This window comes from Engystomops pustulosus, chromosome 5 (assembly GCF_040894005.1).
Source record: "Engystomops pustulosus chromosome 5, aEngPut4.maternal, whole genome shotgun sequence".
NCBI classification, from domain to species: Eukaryota; Metazoa; Chordata; class Amphibia; order Anura; family Leptodactylidae; genus Engystomops; species Engystomops pustulosus.
Genome location: NC_092415.1, coordinates 7,785,548 through 7,807,004, shown reverse-complemented (window position 1 = coordinate 7,807,004; position 21,457 = coordinate 7,785,548). Strand labels below are relative to the sequence as shown.

The 21,457-nt window shown below is 47.1% G+C and overlaps 1 protein-coding gene across 3 annotated transcripts in view; it reads left to right on the top strand.

The window, feature by feature from the left end:
• Positions 1-21,457, top strand: part of SLC45A4 (solute carrier family 45 member 4) — an 86,165-nt gene that overhangs the window by 10,841 nt on the left and 53,867 nt on the right. The window contains exon 1 of one of the 3 annotated variants that reach the window (XM_072151101.1): positions 13,025-13,410. The exons of the other annotated variants lie outside the window; for them this stretch is intronic. The gene's annotated coding sequence lies outside the window, so the exon portion shown is untranslated. Of the gene's footprint in view, positions 1-13,024; positions 13,411-21,457 lie in introns of those variants that run through there. 3 annotated transcript variants of the gene reach the window in all.

The window sequence follows — 21,457 nt, the reverse complement described above, 5'->3', positions numbered from 1 at the left end:
CGGCAGTGTCACCGCTTGGAAGCGGCAGCTCACAGGAAAATCACCAAGCGTATTAATACGCTTGGTGATTTTTTTGGGGAGTAAATCAGCCTCTAAGCGCGTCTATGACGCGTGTAGAGGCGTTATCGCGACCTCTGCCCCTGTGTGTTACCTGCTGTGATACTCGGACCCCCCTGTGTGTTACCTGCTCTGATACTCGGACCCCCTTCCTGTGTGAAGATATAGATATTAGATATTATATTATGTATGATTCTCTAGCAGCGCAGGGGGTCTGGCGGCTGAAGCTTTAGTGCAGATGCTAAAGATCTGGTGAGACCTGAAACGCGTTTTGAGTCCACATAGGTGGGTAATAGAGGAAGAAATCTGTGATGTATTATGTAGTCTGGGCAGCAGTAATGACACATGGTAACCAGGTTTACCATTCCGGGTGTGTGGAAAGCTGTGTGTTATAAGTAATAGTCATTACCCGTCCTCACCCAGGTCTGCAGTGTCACGGGGCTGATAACAGCGAGGAGATGATTAGGCCTCATGTTTTCCTATCTGCATAGTGCAGGTCTGAGCCTCTGCAGCGACACGTCCCAGCAGGAGCGCTGCCAAGGTCTGCAGAGCCGCACTCCGGAGATGAGAGTAGTAGTGCCGCACTCCGGAGATGAGAGTAGTAGTGCCGCACTCCGGAGATGAGAGTAGTAGTGCCGCACTCCGGAGATGAGAGTAGTAGTGCCGCACTCCGGAGATGAGAGTAGTAGTGCCGCACTCCGGAGATGAGAGTAGTAGTGCCGCACTCCGGAGATGAGAGTAGTAGTGCCGCACTCCGGAGATGAGAGTAGTAGTGCCGCACTCCGGAGATGAGAGTAGTAGTGCCGCACTCCGGAGATGAGAGTAGTAGTGCCGCACTCCGGAGATGAGAGTAGTAGTGCCGCACTCCGGAGATGAGAGTAGTAGTGCCGCACTCCGGAGATGAGAGTAGTAGTGCCGCACTCCGGAGATGAGAGTAGTAGTGCCGCACTCCGGAGATGAGAGTAGTAGTGCCGCACTCCGGAGATGAGAGTAGTAGTGCCGCACTCCGGAGATGAGAGTAGTAGTGCCGCACTCCGGAGATGAGAGTAGTAGTGCCGCACTCCGGAGATGAGAGTAGTAGTGCCGCACTCCGGAGATGAGAGTAGTAGTGCCGCACTCCGGAGATGAGAGTAGTAGTGCCGCACTCCGGAGATGAGAGTAGTAGTGCCGCACTCCGGAGATGAGAGTAGTAGTGCCGCACTCCGGAGATGAGAGTAGTAGTGCCGCACTCCGGAGATGATGAGATTAGTAGTCGTTAGGTGAACGGATTGAAAGGCAACGGAGTACAAGCTGAAGTGGTTGGATCGGATTCTGGAGCGGCGCCACCTCTGCCCACAGGCTGCTTGTTATATTGTGCTATATACGAGCTCAGCTGCAATGCCAGACATAACCTGGGGACAGGAGTGGCGCCATTTCCGTCCTGGTTATGTCTTGTGATTGGTGGACGGGTCTCCAGTCACTGATGTCACCTCCTGGTGTATACAGTAATAGCGTATAGACATCGCCCTAAAACACAGCAACGTCATCGTTCCAGGGAAAGGTGATCCTCTCCGGGGGCCCCGGCTCCGACTATCAGATGGATCTATCAGACATTAACCCTATCGATTCCATGTGTAGTGCTCGGGGCGCTGACGCAATCACTAGACATAGAGCCAATAACTGGTGAAGGGGTCTTTGGATCATGGACTGGTCACTTGGAATTTGGGTTTTGGGCTGGGTCATGGCTGGTGACTGGTGCATTTTGTGCCTCTGGTTATCTGCTCTCCCAGCAGGGCCCTTTATCCCAGGGTGGTGTTTGGTGCCCCCGTACCTCTCCCAGCAGGGTCCTTTATCCCAGGGTGGTGTTTGGTGCCCCCGTACCTCTCCCAGCAGGGTCCGTTATCCCGGGGCGGTGTTTGGTGCCCCCGTACCTCTCCCAGCAGGGTCCTTTATCCCGGGGCGGTGTTTGGTGCCCCCGTACCTCTCCCAGCAGGGTCCGTTATCCCGGGGCGGTGTTTGGTGCCCCCGTACCTCTCCCAGCAGGGTCCTTTATCCCAGGGCGGTGTTTGGTGCCCCCGTACCTCTCCCAGCAGGGTCCGTTATCCCGGGGCGGTGTTTGGTGCCCCCGTACCTCTCCCAGCAGGGTCCTTTATCCCGGGGCGGTGTTTGTTGCCCCCGTACCTCTCCCAGCAGGGTCCTTTATCCCGGGGCGGTGTTTGTTGCCCCCGTACCTCTCCCAGCAGGGTCCCTTATCCCGGGGCGGTGTTTGTTGCCCCCGTACCTCTCCCAGCAGGGTCCTTTATCCCGGGGCGGTGTTTGTTGCCCCCGTACCTCTCCCAGCAGGGTCCTTTATCCTGGGGCAGTGTTTGGTGCCCCCGTACCTCTCCCAGCAGGGTCCTTTATCCTGGGGCAGTGTTGGCAGGACACAATCGGGCCATGTGTATAATCCTGGTGCGGTGCTGTTTACCTGGTCGTGCCTGGACTTGCAGAACCATGGGTCAGCACATTCCTGGGAGCTCGCACGTTCCTGTAGCATTGTCTGGCGGAGACATCGCTGGTGACACTGTCACATTACGTCCCAGGTAGTCACTGACTACCTACCTATGTCTGGGGGCCACAGTGACCTGGAGTCAAGGTCAATTATCTTGTATTACTTCTAGTACATTTGCCCTTCAGGAATCATGTAAAGCTACATGACGCGCACCCTGTTGTGGTGGTTATATTGATCTCTTCCTTGGTTTCTCTTGTTTTGCTCGTCACCCAGCTTTCCTAGAGCTCTGAGGTGTTTCCTATGGAGCAGGAAGCTGATTGATGACACTAGGTTTGTGGGTCATGTTACTGGTCACCCAGCTTTCCTGGGAGCAGATAGGTTGGTGTGGTGGGGGGGGGACTGTGTCATGATTCGCTCCTGTGATTTCTGACCACGTCTGCAGCTATTGTGCTGCGTGCGCAGCTTGTGGTGCTGCAGTGCAGAGGTGACGCTCTGCAGACTCTAACAGTGCTGCAGATTATTACACGAGCCTCCAGCCCTCCGCAGCCTCACAGACCACATATTTAGTATAGCGCATCCCTGTACAATCACTTTCCTTTGTAAAGTGACTGTGCATGAACCAGGGGGCTCAGGATGAGCACAGACTTGTTGTATGTTGACTATGAAGTGCGTTTCATATATAATTTTACAGATGACACAATGTGGAGACACTTGGCATTGGGTCAGTTCTTTCTGCTGTGACTTGGCTTGTGCTCTAGTCACATTCAAAGCTGCATTATAAGTGTATTTTATAGGCTGTGTTGCGCTAGATGCCAAATCCTATTATTCTAGGCCCTATGAGGGCGACCCATGATGCAGCAGACACGACGCAGGTGTTCGGGTCATGGGGTTCTGTTTACTGCAGATAATTATCCTCATGGAGTCTCTGTAAGATGATTACTACGTGTCAAGAAGTTTAGACAGCAGACCGAGGATATGGTAATTATTGGGGTGCAGGGACGTCCATTATAAGAGGGAAGGATGAAATTGGGTGATGACATCACAGTGAAGGCAGTGAGGTCACAGAATCTATGTAGCAGTCCAGTCTGTGGTTGGATGCCGATGTCACACTGAGTGCAATGAGGTCACAGCCTATGTAGCAGGGTCATCTATGAAGGGATGATGTCACAGTGAGGTCACACCCTATGTAGCAGGGTCATCTATGAAGCAATGAGGTCACAGCCTTTGTAGCAGGGCCATCTATGAAGCGATGATGTCACAGTGAGGTCACAGCCTATGTAGCAGGGTCATCTGTAAAGGGATAATGTCACAATGAGGTCACAGCCTTTGTAGCAGGGCCATCTATGAAGCGATGTCACAGTGAGGTCACAGCCTATGTAGCAGGGCCATCTATGAAGTGATGATGTCACAGTGAGTGCAGTTAGGTCACAGTCTATGTAGATCCTGACAAATTTAGGTGAGGTCACACCATAGATGGTCACTTACTTCGGTGGTCGTAGGACATTACTCAGATGTCCTTCTAGTGATGTCACTGAGAGGGTTACTTGTAGATGATGTCACAATGGGTGCAGTGAGGTCACACTCTGTTATCAGATTATGATGATGTCACAATTAGTGGATAGAAGTACTTTGGACAGTTTGTAGCAGGCTGTGATTGGATGATGATGTCACACTGAGTGCAGTGAGGTCATATATTTTTCTAACCAGTCATTTTGATTGGATATTGAGCGGTCACACATGGGGCCTGGCCTGGCAGACTGTGATTGCTGACAATGTTCCAGAAAGTGCAATGATGTCACACAGGGGAGGGTCTAGGTGAATGGTGATGTCATAGACTGAGTAGCAGGTTAGTCAGTGATTGGGCATTTGTGCTCTTCCCTTGACTGCAGAGATCTGCTGGATGACCTCACATTGCATCGATGTCACAGGATGGTGAGGTCACGTGGCCTGTATAATGACATCAGAGGTGCAGCTTCTCTATCCGGGGTATGTGGAGGACATGGGTATGTTTGTGTCTTTGTCCCTTCGGGGTGAAGTGCTTTAAATAACGCAAGTGTTTGGCGAGCCAGAAGAGATCTGGAATAATTGTGGAAACCTGACTCTGTCCGGCCGTGTAATACATTTGTAAACCACGAGAGCTGGCAGACGCTCCGGCTGATTCTCGAGGTTTGCCACAGATTGTGTTGCGAGCCTCTGGCCGTTCCCCATCCTGGGACGTCTCATCTTGGCTCTCGAGTGTGAAGGCCGGTCAGAAATTCAGTGTTTTGACTTGTGATGATCCACTCTGTCTCTAGGAAGCTTTGTATTTCATGAGACGATTTGCGAGTCGATTAGGAGACCCAGAAATCTCAACATTGGGGGAACACCTGGTTATATTTGATTTTAATGGGCCTTGTGTAATACTCTGCTTCTCCTGTGGGGGTGCTGCTTGGTTTCATCACCAATTATAGGTGATGGCTCTGGGTCCCAGGGGATGGACATCATCTGCCTCTCAAATTATAGGGGATCTTGCTTAAATAAAAGGTGAGGAGAAGTACTGTACCACCTTAAGACGGCCAACTCTCCTCGCTTGTCTGGCCAGCGTCTGTACAGAGGACATGAATAATTTATATATAGTATGAAGAGGAGAGTGGGTCATCTGATCTCCTGCTGTGATGTCCTGAGATGGAGCGAAAGCATCAAATAACCTACAAATAACCAGACACGAAGGCAGCCGACGGACAGCCCTGATCATATGGGGGGCGATGGGAAAGTGTCAATAGTTTACACCATGTGACTCCGCGGATCGGGCAGACCTCCAAGATGTTACCACCAGTCATTGCTGAAGGAGCCAGGTTCTAGGGATTGGTTCTGGTGGGGCCTTCTTAAAGAGAACCCGTCATGCAAAATAACCCCCCTAAACTAAATCTATTTTCATAAACTGCCATTAGAGAGCATTGCCTCTATCCCTTCCTTGTCCCTCTACATGCCTGTAAACCTAAGCAATGAGGTCCTAAAGCTGTATGCAAATGACCTGTGAAATGTCCAATGAAGCATTAGCATATTCAAGCTGTCCACTCTATTCATGAGTGGGAGGCACAGCCACACCCCCATTGCATGACAGCATGTATAATGATGTGAGGCTGTATAATGATGTGCTTCCTGGTGGCCACGCCCCCTGCAGCCTGTGTGTGTGTATAGGAGAGATACAGCAGCTCCAGGCAGCCATGTTATAGCAGAACATGTCAGGTACTTGTGTAGCTGATGTCTGTGTCTCTGTGTATTAGGAGGATGCAGCATGTCAGCAGATGCAGCACACACACCAGCAATGCTTTACTATACATTACACACAGACATGAGCAGGGGGAGGGGTAACAGGGGTGACATCACTGCCTCTGACCATGTGACCAGCCTCATTTACATAATACAGAAAAGATGATTTTATAATGATTAATGTATGAAATAACTAGATAAAGGCTGTGATGGGATCCTTGTGAGCTGCTCCAACAGGTAGAGGTGACAGGACTAGTGACACAGACCTGATGACAGGTGTCCTTTAAATGGATTTTGCTGAGATTCATTATTGGCCAGCTTATTGAGGGGGAAGGGACCACCCACGAAGACCACCAATGATTTCAAAAACAGGAGGGAACAGAGCCCCGAGTCAGGCCGGCAGCCTGCTGCTGCATTTAGTGTGTATGGTGTTTGTAGACCATGATGCAAGACCCTTGATCTTATGATTGCTCAGGGTCCCAGAACTTTCACACGAAGTATACATGTGTGTTTTCTATCTGTCCAACCAGATTGTGCCCACAATCTATGGGGCTACAAGCACAACTGTACTGTATGGGGCACCTCAGAAGTAAACTTGGTGCTCCTCTACACTAAGGAACCCCAAAGCGGGGATGTTTGAGGGAGCAAGGTCCTCCTTATGACCCAGTGCCCTCTTAATATGGGGTACTTCAAAGGACAGATGGGCCCTTGAGGATAGTTGATGCCCCTAAACATTAACATCCATGGAATTGATGCCCCTTAACAACAAAGGTAAGGAGATGGCGGCTTTGGTCCCATTAGTTGGTTGGGGTGCAGTTACGTTACATCAATCCCTGTGGCTGGCACGTGCTCTCCGCTGCGAGGAGTCATTGGATATATCCAGCTTGTTTCTAGCAGGGATAACACTGACTTTTCCCATCACCAGATTATCCGCTTGTGTAATAGTCAGCAAAGCCGCGCACAAGCCGCCATGACCCCGGGAAGGAAGATCCTGGCATTTTGGCCATGAGTGAACTCCCCGTGCCCTCTACTTTATTCAACCATCTGATGTGCAGAGGATATAATCGCTTTCTTGTCTCGGAAGCTTTTAGCTGTCACACCCATCAGGGCGGCTGAGAGCTTCTATCTGCTGGAGAAGAATATTCAATTATCTCAAATGGATCCAGTGACCTCATACATGAAGTGATTTCCAATGTGGCTCCTCCTCGCTATTGACACTGCAGCATCCCGAACTGCTGAATCCAACGAATCGCTCCTGACGTGGGAGCAGGCGCTTCAGGTGCAGCCATTCTTCAGGCTCGGGTCCTCTTTTTACCAAGGTCCTGTAGGAAGATTTGCAGGTGCTTTTGGTCTCCGGGGATGTGCAACCACAACCATCGGACATTGCACGGATATCAGAATTTGACGTTGAACCACCGTGTCCTGCGATGGCCAATCTAAGGAGGTGGAAAAATGTTAATATCTTCAGACTATTTAAGAAGGACTCTTCGTGTTTCTTAGTTCCAAGGTCATGGGACCACTCATGGCTTTATCTATTGGCTTAGTTCATTCACAGGACCCCTTTTGTGAGGCCATTATAGGGGATTGGTTGCTCCTTTGGTTAGACTAAACACAAGGTAAGCCATTTTTGGAATCGGGGGTCATTCCACCATGGGCTATGGACAAGGGGGCACCAAAATGAGTTGGCTGAACCTTCAAAGCCCCTTCTGAATGTTTAATGGCTTATAATGAGTTGGGAAAGGACCAACTACTAACATCTTCATCACCTTTAAGGACTCCTTAGTTCTTCTTGGTGCTAGCTCATGTGGCCGCTTTGGGTTTTGCCCTGTGGCATTTTCCTTGGGCGAGAACATTCGATGAGTTGTTCTTTATGGGTAAGTCATTCTCTGAGTAAGGAGCACTCCGTCATGAGCTACGGACATGAACGGTTGTGTGTACCAACTGAATGTTTGGAAAAGGGGTTAACATATTTGATCTTTTTTTAAGGTGGTCAAATGTCGGGTCTAAGGCATGAGTTTCAAATTGCATTTCACCGACTGGAACATTGCTGTTAACATTTGCGTTTACAAAACGTTAATTGGGCAACTCTTCAGCTGCTGCAATGCCTGTTTGAACGCATGCATTAGATGCAACGTGTGACTCTCCCAGTTTCTTAGCTGCAGGGTCGTGAGACCACGGTTGGTTTTGCCCAGTGGCTCCGTTCAGTCGTGGGGCTGCTCTATGAGATTGGATGCTCTTCTCATTCATTGTTGACCAAACTCAAGAAAAGCCATCCATGGAAGATGGGTCTCTCCACCATGGATTGGGTAATGGGCAACAAGGTGGATTACAGAAGACTACTTGGCTCCTTTCTCAGACTCTAAATGACTCTAAGGATTAACATCTCCAGCCCCTTTTAAGAAGGACCTTTTTCTCCTAACTCGTAGGTCATGGGATCACTTTTGGATTTTGTCCAATGGCCTAGACCAGTGATGGCAAACCTTTAAGAGGCCGAGTGCCCAAACTACAACAAAGACCCGCTTATTTATCGCAAAGTGCCAACACAGAAATTTAATTTGTGATTTATATTCCCTGCTCTGTAAAAGTTTTCATTGATACCGGAACCCTGAGGCACCAATAAAGCAGAAAACAGTCCCAGGTAGAGCTGTCACTTTAAAATAGCTCTGTGCACAGCAAGTCCTGGGCTGTCTGGGACTGCAGGAAGATACCTGGAGTCATCTCTGGTGATGGCCTGAGTGCCCACAGAAAGGGCTCTGAGTGCCACCTCTGGCACCAGTGCCATAGGTTAGCCATCACTGGCCTAGACGATTTGCAGGCCCCCTTTACGAGGCTGTTGTGTGTGATTAATTTCTCCTCTGTTTGACTGTTGACCCAAGCTAAGCCGTCAATGGAAGAAGGGTCTCTCTGTCAGGGTTTGGACAATAGGGTGGTCCCATTCTCAATGAATGGAGCAGTGGTGCCAACCGGTTCCATGATTTGGCCTTCAGTCTGTGGGAGTGCTTGAGATGGTGGTCGTCCAATGTCCCTTAGACATGGATCAGTGGGGTGCTTGCTTCTCCTGGCACTCCATGCATTGGGGGGGGGGGGGGTCAGGACCCTGTCTTGTAACTGGCACCAAGGAGAGTTGTAGGAGGCTTCAGAGCTGTAGTTCGGTAATGGAGATGCGTATGTTACATTACCAGTGACCATGGGTTCCTTCTTCGTCTTGCGTGGTACACACCTTGGCTGCCGTCATCTCTCCAAACCCAAAAGTCTACTTGTTTCCAGGCGTTTTTGTTGTTTAGCGAATCCCCGCTTTTCCGTAGAACCTCCATTCCGGTCACATCGAGAATTGACTCCATTCTCACAATATAAAATTGCAGCTCCAGCAACCTCTGCTTCCTGACCGGGCTTACTCCAAACTAATATTTATCTGAAGAAATATCTTAAAAATGCCTGAGCAGGGCTTTCCCGCAGCGAGCTCCATTCCTGTGTGAAAGCCGCCCATTGTTCCCCGGTAAGCGGCGGCTTTTGGGCTGCTAATGGCCGCATTGTGCTCCCGGCTTCAGAACTTTTTCATTCAAGGGTTGTTTTTGTCAACAGATTAATTGTTTGGATTATTTGAGTAAAGACCCCTATTCACACATGTTGGTTTTGGATCCGGGTGTTGGTATTTGACTACTAAGAGGAGGTGGGAAGAATAAAAGAACATTCTAAATGAGATAACGTGCGCCTCATCGCATCTCCACAGGGGGCGCTGTCCTCGTATTACACAGGGCCGTGCACTCATAGACCAAATCACAACATTCTCCCTCCTTTCCTCCTACAGACTGTGGACCTGAGCCTATAGATTTCCTATAAATGGACTATGGACTCTCTGAGGGATGGAAGTCTGTATTCTTTACCATACAAACTGTATTGTACCTGGAGAGATGTGTAATCAGACCTCACACTGCTGTGTTCTGTGCTCTCTGCAGCCAGTGTTATGTATTGTCCCTGGAGAGATGTGTAATCAGACCTCACACTGCTGTGCTCTGTGCTCTATGCAGCCAGTGTTATGTGTTGTCCCTGGAGAGATGTGTAATCAGACCTCACACTGCTGTGCTCTGTGCTCTCTGTAGCCAGTGTTATGTATTGTCCCTGGAGAGATGTGTAATCAGACCTCACCCTGCTGTGCTCTGTGCTCTCTGCAGCCAGTGTTGGGTACAGTCCCTGGAGAGATGTGTAATCATACTTGAGTGTATGCTAGTAGCAGCAGGACTGTTATATGGATTTATATCTTGGGATTATAGCTTCTCGGGGTGCACTGAGGGTGTGTCCTCACACTCGTGTGCTCTTATATCACAGTCCTGCTGCTACTAACAACATATACAAAGTTCTGATTTGCACATCTCTCCAGAGACAATACAGTCTGAAAGCTCCTTCTGGTTATTCGGGTGCTTAGGTCAGTATTAGACGTGAGATCCCTCTCCAGTTTCTAATACATTTTGGCTCGCAGTTTATATACTCGCGTCCTTGAGCGGTTTGCGCACGCCGCGTCCTGCGCTGTACCTCCTGTGTCTCGTTTCTGCCTTATTAGACTAAACTTAATTACTGCGCTGTCACATTGTCTGCTGACAGCAGAAGCCCCGGCACAGGACGTCCTCCCCTCCTCCTCCTCCGGGGGCAGCGCACGGCTCCAGGGGATCCACTCATCATCTTATTCTACAGGTCTATATTCTCTCCGGCAACAGATGGAGAACTACAACTCTCAGCGTGCTTTCTGGGAGGACTTTACACGCTTTGTTTCCATATCCACTTGATATTTTTGCCATGAACTCCATCTTGTGTTTTTTTTTTTTTTTTTTTTTATGGTCCAATTTCCATCTAAACTTCTCATCCAAAAACTTAATGGCCTCCCGTTACCGTCCTTCACCGCTGTGTTTTTGGAATCTCCCATTGTCTTCTTCTGCAGGATGTCAAGGACAATATCTGAGAAGGGGATTTGACTCTTCAACTTTTTTTTTTTTTTTGGCCACCAAGTAGACAATTTCTATCCTCTCACCTTTAGCACACTAATTTCCTTTTTCTTTTACTCCTCCTCATGTCAGGTTGTCACGCTAGGGGTTTTTGGGTCACCGTTTGCTGTAAACAACATTTTGGAACAATGTGGAGAGGTAACAAGCGACTCTGATCGCCCAACAGTCTTGTGGAGGTTGATCCTCCAGGGACCACGGTCTCCATAGTGCAGGGTATATACTGTAGTGTATGAGTTACTTGTGTCTCCTGCTGCAGACGTGAAGCTCTACACATGGGGGTTTAGGGGTCACCGCTGTTCCCCATCACTGTAGTATAATCTATGTGGGGGAGACGGAAATAATGCGATACACCTGAAGACGATAGAAACTAACAAGTAGTAATTCAGCTTCCAAGAATTTTCTCTGGATAAAGGAATTCATATTGTGTATCCAGAGGTGTTGGCAGCACTGGATCAGTCGCCCGGGGCAAGTGTTACTGGCAATGGCTTATACAAGGGATTTCGCCCTTATTGGGTATGTTACACTGCATCGCCACAGACATAACTACTATAATACTGCCCCCTATGTATAGGAATATAACTACTATAATACTGCCCCCCTATGTACAAGAATATATACTATAATACTGCCCCCTATGTACAAGAATATAACTACTATAATACTGCCACCTATGTACAAGAATATAACTACTATAATACTGTCCCCTATGTACAAGAATATAACTACTATAATACTGCCCCCTATGTACAAGAATATAACTACTATAATACTGCCCCCTATGTACAGGAATATAACTATTATAATACTGCCCCTATGTACAAGAATATAACTACTATAATACTGCCCCCTGTGTACAAGAATATAACTACTATAATACTGCCCCCTATGTACAAGAATATAACTACTATAATACTACCCCCTATGTACAGGAATATAACTACTATAATACTACCCCCTATGTACAAGAATATAACTACTATAATACTGCTCTCTATGTACAAGAATATTACTACTATAATACTGCCCCCTATGTACAAGAATATAACTACTATAATACTGCTCCCTATGTATAGGAATATAACTACTATAATACTGCCCTCTATGTACAAGGATATAACTACTATAATACTGCCCCCTATGTACAGGAATATAACTACTATAATACTGCCCCCTATGTACAAGAATATCACTACTATAATACTGTCCCCTATGTACAGGAATATAACTACTATAATACTGCCTCCTATGTACAGGAATATAACTACTATAATACTGCCCCCTATGTACAAGAATATAACTACTATAATACTGCCCCCCTATGTACAAGAATATAACTACTATAATACTGCCCCCCTATGTACAAGAATATAACTACTATAATACTGCCCCCTATGTACAGGAATATAACTACTATAATACTGCCCCCTATGTACAGGAATATAACTACTATAATACTGCCCCTATGTACAAGAATATAACTACTATAATACTGCCCCCTATGTACAAGAATATAACTACTATAATACTGCCCCCCTATGTACAAGAATATAACTACTATAATACTGCCCCCCTATGTACAAGAATATAACTACTATAATACTGCCCTCTATGTACAAGAATATAACTACTATAATACTGCCCCCTATGTACAAGAATATAACTACTATAATACTGCCCCTATGTACAGGAATATAATTACTATAATACTGCCCCCTATGTACAGGAATATAACTACTATAATACTGCCCCCTATGTACAGGAATATAATTACTATAATACTGCCCCCTATGTACAGGAATATAATTACTATAATACTGCCCCCTATGTACAAGAATATAATTACTATAATACTGCCCCCTATGTACAGGAATATAACTACTATAATACTGCCCCCTATGTACAGGAATATAACTACTATAATACTGCCCCCTATGTACAAGTATATAACTACTATAATACTGCCCCCTATGTACAAGTATATAACTACTATAATACTGCCCCCTATGTACAGGAATATAACTACTATAATACTGCCCCCTATGTACAAGTATATAACTACTATAATACTGCCCCCTATGTACAGGAATATAACTACTATAATACTGCCCCCTATGTACAAGTATATAACTACTATAATACTGCCCCCTGTGTGCAGATATAAAGAAGCTTTTTTAGAAGAATATCTTTATTGATTTTAGAATGCTGTTATTTATAGATACAATGTGATTTTCAGTAATGTTTTATGATTGTCGGCTCCTGTCCCTCGAGGGGTTAAGGCATCAGTCTTGTTGTTGCTGTTGTACATATTGTTGCGCATCCTCCCCTGGATGAGAGATCTCCTGCAGGCTGGTGGCGATGCTCTGCGGCCCTCTGTTCATTGTATGTGGCTGATCTCATTCATGGTCTCTTGTTTTTCACATGGCGAGTCCTGTGCGGCAGAGGTAGGAGGGCAGAGCATCCTCCTGGCTGCCCCCGGACCCTCCCTCTAACCAGAAGCCTCAACCAATCAGATGCCTTGTCTTCTGCAAACAGAGGTTCTGATCCAGACGTGGACCACTGGGACCTGTGTGCTGCTGGGCTCGGATGCGCCAGGGACTTGCAGATTGGGGCGGCTGCTTCCTGGCGCTGGATGGGGTAAGATCTGCACGTGGCCCGGGTTCTGCTCCTCCCGGGGCTTATCAAACAGATGTTCCCTCTAACCGGACCTGCGATTCCTTCCAGGGACTCTCCTCCCCCATGCAGATGGAGCGGCGACGGTGTGGTAGCAGAGACGGGTTTGTCAGTTAACCCTTTTATGCTCGGATAACGTAGTCGTGATGCTGTAGCGATCGTTACCTGCAGTCCCATGTAAAATGGACGGATTGGAAGTTCGTTGTGAATCTGTGAGCACCTTCTGTCTGCAGTACCATGTAAATCTACTAAGAATCTTAGTAGTAATTAGTCCGGACCTTCAGAAAGCAAAAGTGTCCCCTACGTGCAGGAATCTCCCCACTAGTGGTACATGCAGTCCTATGTAACACCCCAGTGACAAGTGGCAATGACTTTCACATCATAACGTAATACCAAAGGCAACACCAAGTGGTTTTCCGTGGGACTGCAGGTAACTTTATGCATTATCAGAAGTGTTGTTAGTTGTTATGTTTACCAGCAGTCCCATGTAACACTTGACTAGAACTTTGCATTTGGTTTACCTGCTGCTCCATGTAAAATTATAGACACCTTTTGGAGTTCGCTATTGCTATATATATATATCTGCAGTCCCATGTAAAACCTCCTAACACTTGGTGATCACATTCTTAATACATGCGGTACGCGTGCAGTCCCATGTAACAACACACCTGAACACAGGTGACGAAGGGGAAACCCTGCCCTGCTGCATCATGTGTTTTCCGTATTTTCCTATTTAATGGCACACAAGAGGTTAACGTCTGTACGAAGTCCCCTGGCGTTTCCTGCCCTCTGAGTGATCTATTAACCCCGCGCTGCAGCCTCCCCTACCTGACTAATAAGGCCCCGGCAGTAATGACCTGTGACTGCAGTGAGATGTGGAGCGCAGCGCTGCTCATATATTATCCCTCACAACCCTGCGGAATATCCCGAGCTACAGGAAAGGGATTGATGCATCGATGGTGCGGAAAAGTGTTATGGATCCAGGTAATGAATTGTTTTATTTGCAGGCAGCATGTTATAGAGCAGAGGAAGCTGAGCAGATAGGACACTATGTACAATCTGCTCAGCTCCTCCTGCTCTATAACATGCTGCCTGCAGATAGGACACTATGTACGATGTGCTCAGCTCCTCCTGCTCTATAACATGCTGCCTGCAGATAGGACACTATGTACAATCTGCTCAGCTCCTCCTGCTCTATAACATGCTGCCTGCAGATAGGACACTATGTACAATCTGCTCAGCTCCTCCTGCTCTATAACATGCTGCCTGCAGATAGGACACTATGTACAATCTGCTCAGCTCCTCCTGCTCTATAACATGCTGCCTGCAGATAGGACACCATGTACAATCTGCCCTGCTCCTCCTGCTCTATAACATGCTGCCTGCAGATAGGACACTATGTACGATGTGCTCAGCTCCTCCTGCTCTATAACATGCTGCCTGCAGATAGGACACTATGTACGATGTGCTCAGCTCCTCCTGCTCTATAACATGCTGCCTGCAGATAGGACACTATGTACGATGTGCTCAGCTCCTCCTGCTCTATAACATGCTGCCTGCAGATAGGACACTATGTACGATGTGCTCAGCTCCTCCTGCTCTATAACATGCTGACTGCAGATGGGACACTATATCACTCTGATCAGCTCCTCCTGCTCTATATATAGTGTCCTATCTGCAGGCAGCATGTTATAGAGCAGAGGGACCTAAAGCCAGTGTGACAAGTTTCTTCTTTCATTTCATATTCCGGGATTGGAAGTGCAGGGAGTTCTACGTATTTGTTAGCGGCATAGGGGAGATGGGTGTCAATTTGCTTGGGGTATTTCGGGACCCCCACTCTTCTCATACAAGAAAGAAGCCAGATGATCACAACGGATCCAGTGTTTGGCATCGGGCAGTGCGTATGTGTCCAGTGCAGGTTCCATTAGTCTTACAATCTTGTAGGCCACCAATGTAGATGCGTTCTACCAGTTGGCTGCAGACTTGCGTGGGTGCCCTCTTTGCTAGAGGCCTGATCACTGGAGGTCTCTGCAACCACAACCTCTATTCATGGGGTGAGAAAACTGTGAAACCAGTTACCGTCTAATATATAATGGCCGTCTATCACCCCAATCCATTTAGAAGCTTATCCCAACATCCTCCAAGCAGATGGTCAAATCTTAACCAGTGACCTCGGAGTGGCCCTACGCTGAAGTATGACATCCGGATTTGCCGTCTCATGTATGGTCGGAGATGTGAAGAATCTCCCAGGCATTGGCGACGCTTGAGGCTCTTCAATAATGTATGAAGAGTCCATTAGGAGAACACATGGTCTAGTGGAGCAGAAATGGGGCCAAATGGTGTCCTCCTCTGAATGTGGAGTCTGGCTCATGCTTGGAGGGTTATTTGTTGCTGATTAGGAGGTGAGAATATGGAATTGACTCTGTACTTGAGCCACTTCCATCTGAGGTTATTGTCTGGAAGGTATAAAAGAGTTTCCTGGAGACCATTTTTCCGTGTCCATCTGGTCTATCCTGGAACTTCATCAGGACTGGTTTGTGGTGGTACTCGGGAATCCACAACGTGTTCCTTGGGTCTGTTGATTTGTTACAGAAGGAATTTTTCTTTTCTCCCAATATCTCTTGGTGCCTCAACATCTTGGGCCAAAATGATCCTGGTAAATTACTAAGATCTGTGGTCCCTCATTTTGGATCCTAGTCTGTGGGACCTTGGCTGGGTTCCCTATGTCATCCTAGAGAATCTCCCTACGTGATTGGGCAGGTTTGCTTACTGTCTTTTGCCTTTGGTTATTTGGATTGCCGTACGACCCTGTATTTGGGGTCCTTGCTGTTACCTTGTGGTAGATTGACCCTCCGTCCTCGCTGACCCTAATCGATCACGTTTGTCAATGAGATCAGGCGTAGGTTTCAGATCTCCCCAGACATAACGTGTCCTCAGTGTGACTTCTTACCTCCATTCAGCAGCCACATCTTAAGTTTCTTCTACTTGTTTTTCCTTCTTGACTAAAAAGCATTTTTCAAATATTTTTCCCTTTTTTAGCCCGACTTGTGCTGCAGAAATGAGCACACGCCGAATCCCTCGTCTAGATTCTGCTTCGCTCCTTCTCACTTCTGATTTATTTATTGCTCTCGAGGCTCTTGGCAGCGACTATGACCTCTGTGGCCGACCTCTGTCTGGTGCCTGTTCCTGGTGGAGCCTTTCCTTGCCTTGGGCCTATGTATGATGGAGGAAGGTCTGCGGTGGAGAGGGTACACTGTCACTATGGAGAGGTATTTTGGAGGGAGCTGCAGTGTTACCTTGTCCAAATTTCTGGGGGTGGAGGACAATAGATCTCTGTGGTTGGTTGACCAAGGGGTCGTGAAGTCTTCCACACAAGTAGAGGCTCAGTCCATTTACCTATAGTGTTAGTCTACGTCAGAGTGCCATGGTGGTCCCATTTGACTTTTAGGGGATGCTCTTGAGTTTCCTACGAGCAGATGTGGAGGAACGTGGGGATTGATTAGCTGAAATCTTGGCTCTTTGATCTCTAGAAGGTGAGGCCCTACTGGAGGAGTCTGAAGGGTGCCTAGCGGTATCTATTTGTCCTATGCACGCATCTATCTCTGCATCCATCTAACGATCTCTTGTTTATCTCGTGTTGTGTTGCATGTGGCCATGTTGCGGTCTTCCCCTCCTTCCAGCACTCCCTTGCATTCCAGTTACCCTCTTCGCTCTAGGGTTTGGGTAAAATATGTCCGTTGTCTCCGTGTTGAATGGAATAAAGGTTTTACACACGGCCCTCATTGCCTAGGGTGTCGGGCCTTCCTTCCTGACTTCCCATGTGCTCCTTTGATATATGTTTGTCTCTTAAAGGCTTCTTTCACAAAGGCCTCGCTCTATAGGTTGCTACAGTGCGTCCATACGCTGCAACACCGTGACCCCATGTCATAAGCCAAAGGCGTATAGTAAACACTACATTTAAAGGAACGCTCCATTTATAGCCAGATGTTACATTGATGACTTGTAGTAGACAAGGAGCTATGCAGAAGTTGGGACTTGAAATGATACCTTATTAAAAAACTATAGAAAAAGTGAATAACAGGAGGAGGCTTAGGATGTACCTGACATCAGTGGGAGGAGCCTCACATATCCTATACATAACCACCAAGTGCTGCTACAATGTAGAAACCTTGTTGTAACTACTGGAACCACAAGATACAAACGCCTCTAGTTCTTCTCTGCTTGCCTGAAGCTCCCCTTTAAGCGTTTTACCTTGTGTTTATTTTTGGAACAATTATTCCAGGATTGAGTTTGATGTCAAATCCTGCACCCCTTGCTTATACCCGGGGCTTCTGCAATCCTTTTCACATGGCTTAGTATATTCCGTTTTCAATATCCTAATCTAACATGTGGGAACATAGCCCTGACCTGCTAAATTGTCCGAATGACTTTATCTGCTCTGCTACATCTGTCCCTATTGTGCTGGAACGTGTTCTCTATTCAGCCAAGGAGAATCCAAATACAATGTCCCCCCCCCCCCCCCCCCATGAGCCGTCGTGCCTGACCTGTATCTGATATGTAGCCCTGTCCCCTAATATAGGAAGTTCTGTTTCAGCAGTTGCGCTGGTTCTGGTGGTCTTCAGATTTCCATGTACTTGCTGCAAGTAATTAAATCAGAGAGATAAGCGGCTTTTCGCTCAAAATTTTGCCTGATTGAGCCGAGGAGATTAAGAATTACCGTGTTCCGTATTTGTGCCCTGCTAATAAGTGAGAGATTCTGCAGCGAGCCTGCGTACCAAATGTACCAGTTATGATCTGTAGGGGTTAAAGGTTGGATCCTAAAAATCCCTTTACAATGCAGTTGGCCTCAGAGTCTGATTTCTGGGGTCGAAGTAACCAAGCCCCTTACAAGCTGCAGATTGTAGCTCCTGGGGGTGGGGTGGAGGAGGTGGGACCACTTTAGGGTTGGACTGCCCACAAGGAGTCCTGTGATCCGCTTCTGCTGCATATGTGGTATATAGGCAGCATCTGTGACCTTAATTCGTAATATATATCAAGACATGGACGGAGTCCTAGAATCGGGCAGTTCTTTGTGTCACATTTGGATAATGCAGCCCGATGACCTATTGGATCCTGAAAAATCAGAAGAACATCTCAAGGTGATCTGTGGTGGTCGATGTAGCCAAAGCCCCTACAATTGGCCGAACGAATTGAATGTGGTCCCTATTCTGCAAGTATTAATACTCCGACATTCATATTGCTGTGTCTGGTTCTTCTGTTCGGCCCCTGGGGGGAGGGACTGCTTAAGGGTTGGACCACCCCCGAGGAGACCTGTGCTTCGGTTTAGCTGCATATACAGGCGGCCTCTTTCACCTTAGATTATGAATTATCAGCCCAGGCATGGAGGTGGAAACAGGGGCAGTATTTGTCAGAGCGGGATAACCCTTCTGTATGACCTCTTGTCAAAATAATTAAAAATTTTTTAGATGGGTGAATTTTACAATCAACTTTAAGCCAATATACGATGACCAACAAAGTACTGGTTCAGAAGTGGCCATTGTAGACGCCTCGAAACCATAGAAACTGTATCACAAGAGGATGTAGATGTTCACCTTTCCTCCTTCAGCTCTAATCGTGATCCCGGAGATTTTGGCAGGACTCTGAAACCATCGGATATTATTCCCCTCTCCATAATTGAGAAAACCCACTCGCTTGTCCAGCCCATTGTGCGAATGACTGGGGTCTTGACTTGGGAAAAATTGCTGTAGGCCCATGAAAGGGTGCAGAGAGTTGGCGCAGATGATGAAAGGTTCTCCTGTAGGAAGTGCCTTCTAGATTCTTCTTTCAGGACATCTGATCTATACAGACCCCCCCCCCCCCCCCCCATTCTCAGCATTTTGGAGGATATGTAATATACCCATCCTTCCACCCACGCTTTACCGTTACAAAAGTGGCTCTTCCTATGCGCAATGAAGATCCTGGACATGGCATTTCTCAATCGTCTTGGCCTTGAATAGAGTGAAATGTCAAGTAACCTGAAGAGCGCTCTCTGATAACTGCTCTCCATTCTACCGAAATGCCAAGAGCAGCCAATGTCATTCAAGGGGCGAGCTCTTAACCTTTGTGGCATTGTCTCATGAAGACAGTAGGACCATAGACCCGACATGACAATGCAGGACCAAGACCGTCACAGGGATTGGTAAAATTGCCATTATAAAAGGAGTAAGTAGTCCGGCTTCCAATCTGCCTCTACTTGTGTCTTGGCCTATGGAGATGCAGCATGGCGATGGCATGGGTAAGCCACACATCTCATCCCTCAGTAGAATAGTGAGTGCAGCTCAGGGGTATTATACAGGATGTATCTCAGGATCAGTACAGGATAAGTAATGTCATGTATGTACACAGTGACTGCACCAGCAGCAGAATAGTGAGTGCAGCTCTGGGGTATAATACAGGATGTAACTCAGGATCAGTACAGGATAAGTAATGTCATGTATGTACACAGTGACTGCACCAGCAGCAGAATAGTGAGTGCAGCTCTGGTGTATAATACAGGATGTAACTCAGGATCAGTACAGGATAAGTAATGCCATGTATGTACACAGTGACTGCACCAGCAGCAGAATAGTGAGTGCAGCTCTGGAGCATAATACAGGATGTAACTCGGGATCAGTACAGGATCAGTAATGTCATGTATGTACACAGTGACTACACCAGCAGCAGAGTAGTGAGTGCAGCTCTGGAGTATAATACAGGATGTAACTCAGGATCAGTACAGGATAAGTGATGTCATGTATGTACACAGTGACTGCACCAGCAGCAGAATAGTGAGTGCAGCTCTGGGGTATAATACAGGATGTAACTCAGGATCAGTACAGGATAAGTAATGTCATGTATGTACACAGTGACTGCACCAGCAGCAGAATAGTGAGTGCAGCTCTGGGGTATAATACAGGATGTAACTCAGGATCAGTACAGGATAAGTAATGTCATGTATGTACACAGTGACTGCACCAGCAGCAGAATAGTGAGTGCAGCTCTGGGGTATAATACAGGATGTAACTCAGGATCAGTACAGGATAAGTAATGTCATGTATGTACACAGTGACTGCACCAGCAGCAGAATAGTGAGTGCAGCTCTGGGGTATAATACAGGATGTAACTCAGGATCAGTACAGGATAAGTAATGCCATGTATGTACACAGTGACTGCACCAGCAGCAGAGTAGTGAGTGAAGCTCTGGAGTATAATACAGGATGGGACCAACCATTTATATAAGGTTGGTTAGAGTTATTGAGATGACACATTCTGGAAATCTTCTCTCTATTTTTCCCTGTTGTATAAGCTGCAGTCGGTATAATACCTGCTGATTTCAGATCTGTACTGCTGCAGGAAAGCGGGGGTTAAGCAGTTTGCATTGATGTCGATGCAGATTATCTGGGTAATAAATCCAGCTACTGAAATATGGAAAATGCGACATGTAACCAGAACCTTTGGCCCGGTCTCTATTTCATGAGATGTTTATGTTGTGGCCGCAGTTCAGTCCTGAAGCGGCTGAGGAATAAGATCATGAAATTAATGAGCTCACAGAAAGGTTCTGCCATATTGTACATAAAGGAATCTTATTAATATTGTATTTAGGATGAGGTGGTATACTAGAACAGCTGTGTAATGCAAAAGGTGAGAGTCTGTTATACAGATTGCAGCCAGAGTTATCATACCTCACACTGCTGTGCTCTGTGCTCTCTGCAGCCAGTATTGTCCCTGGAGAGATGTGTAATTAGACCTCACACTGCTGTGCTCTGTGCTCTCTGCAGCCAGTGTTATGTGTAATCAGACCTCACACTGCTGTGCTCTGTGCTCTCTGCAGCCAGTGTTATGTATTGTCCCTGGAGAGATGTGTAATCAGACCTCACACTGCTGTGCTCTGTGCTCTCTGCCACCAGTGTTATGTATTGTCCCTGGAGAGATGTGTAATCAGACCTCACACTGCTGTGCACTGTGCTCTCTGCAGCCAGTGTTATGTATTGTC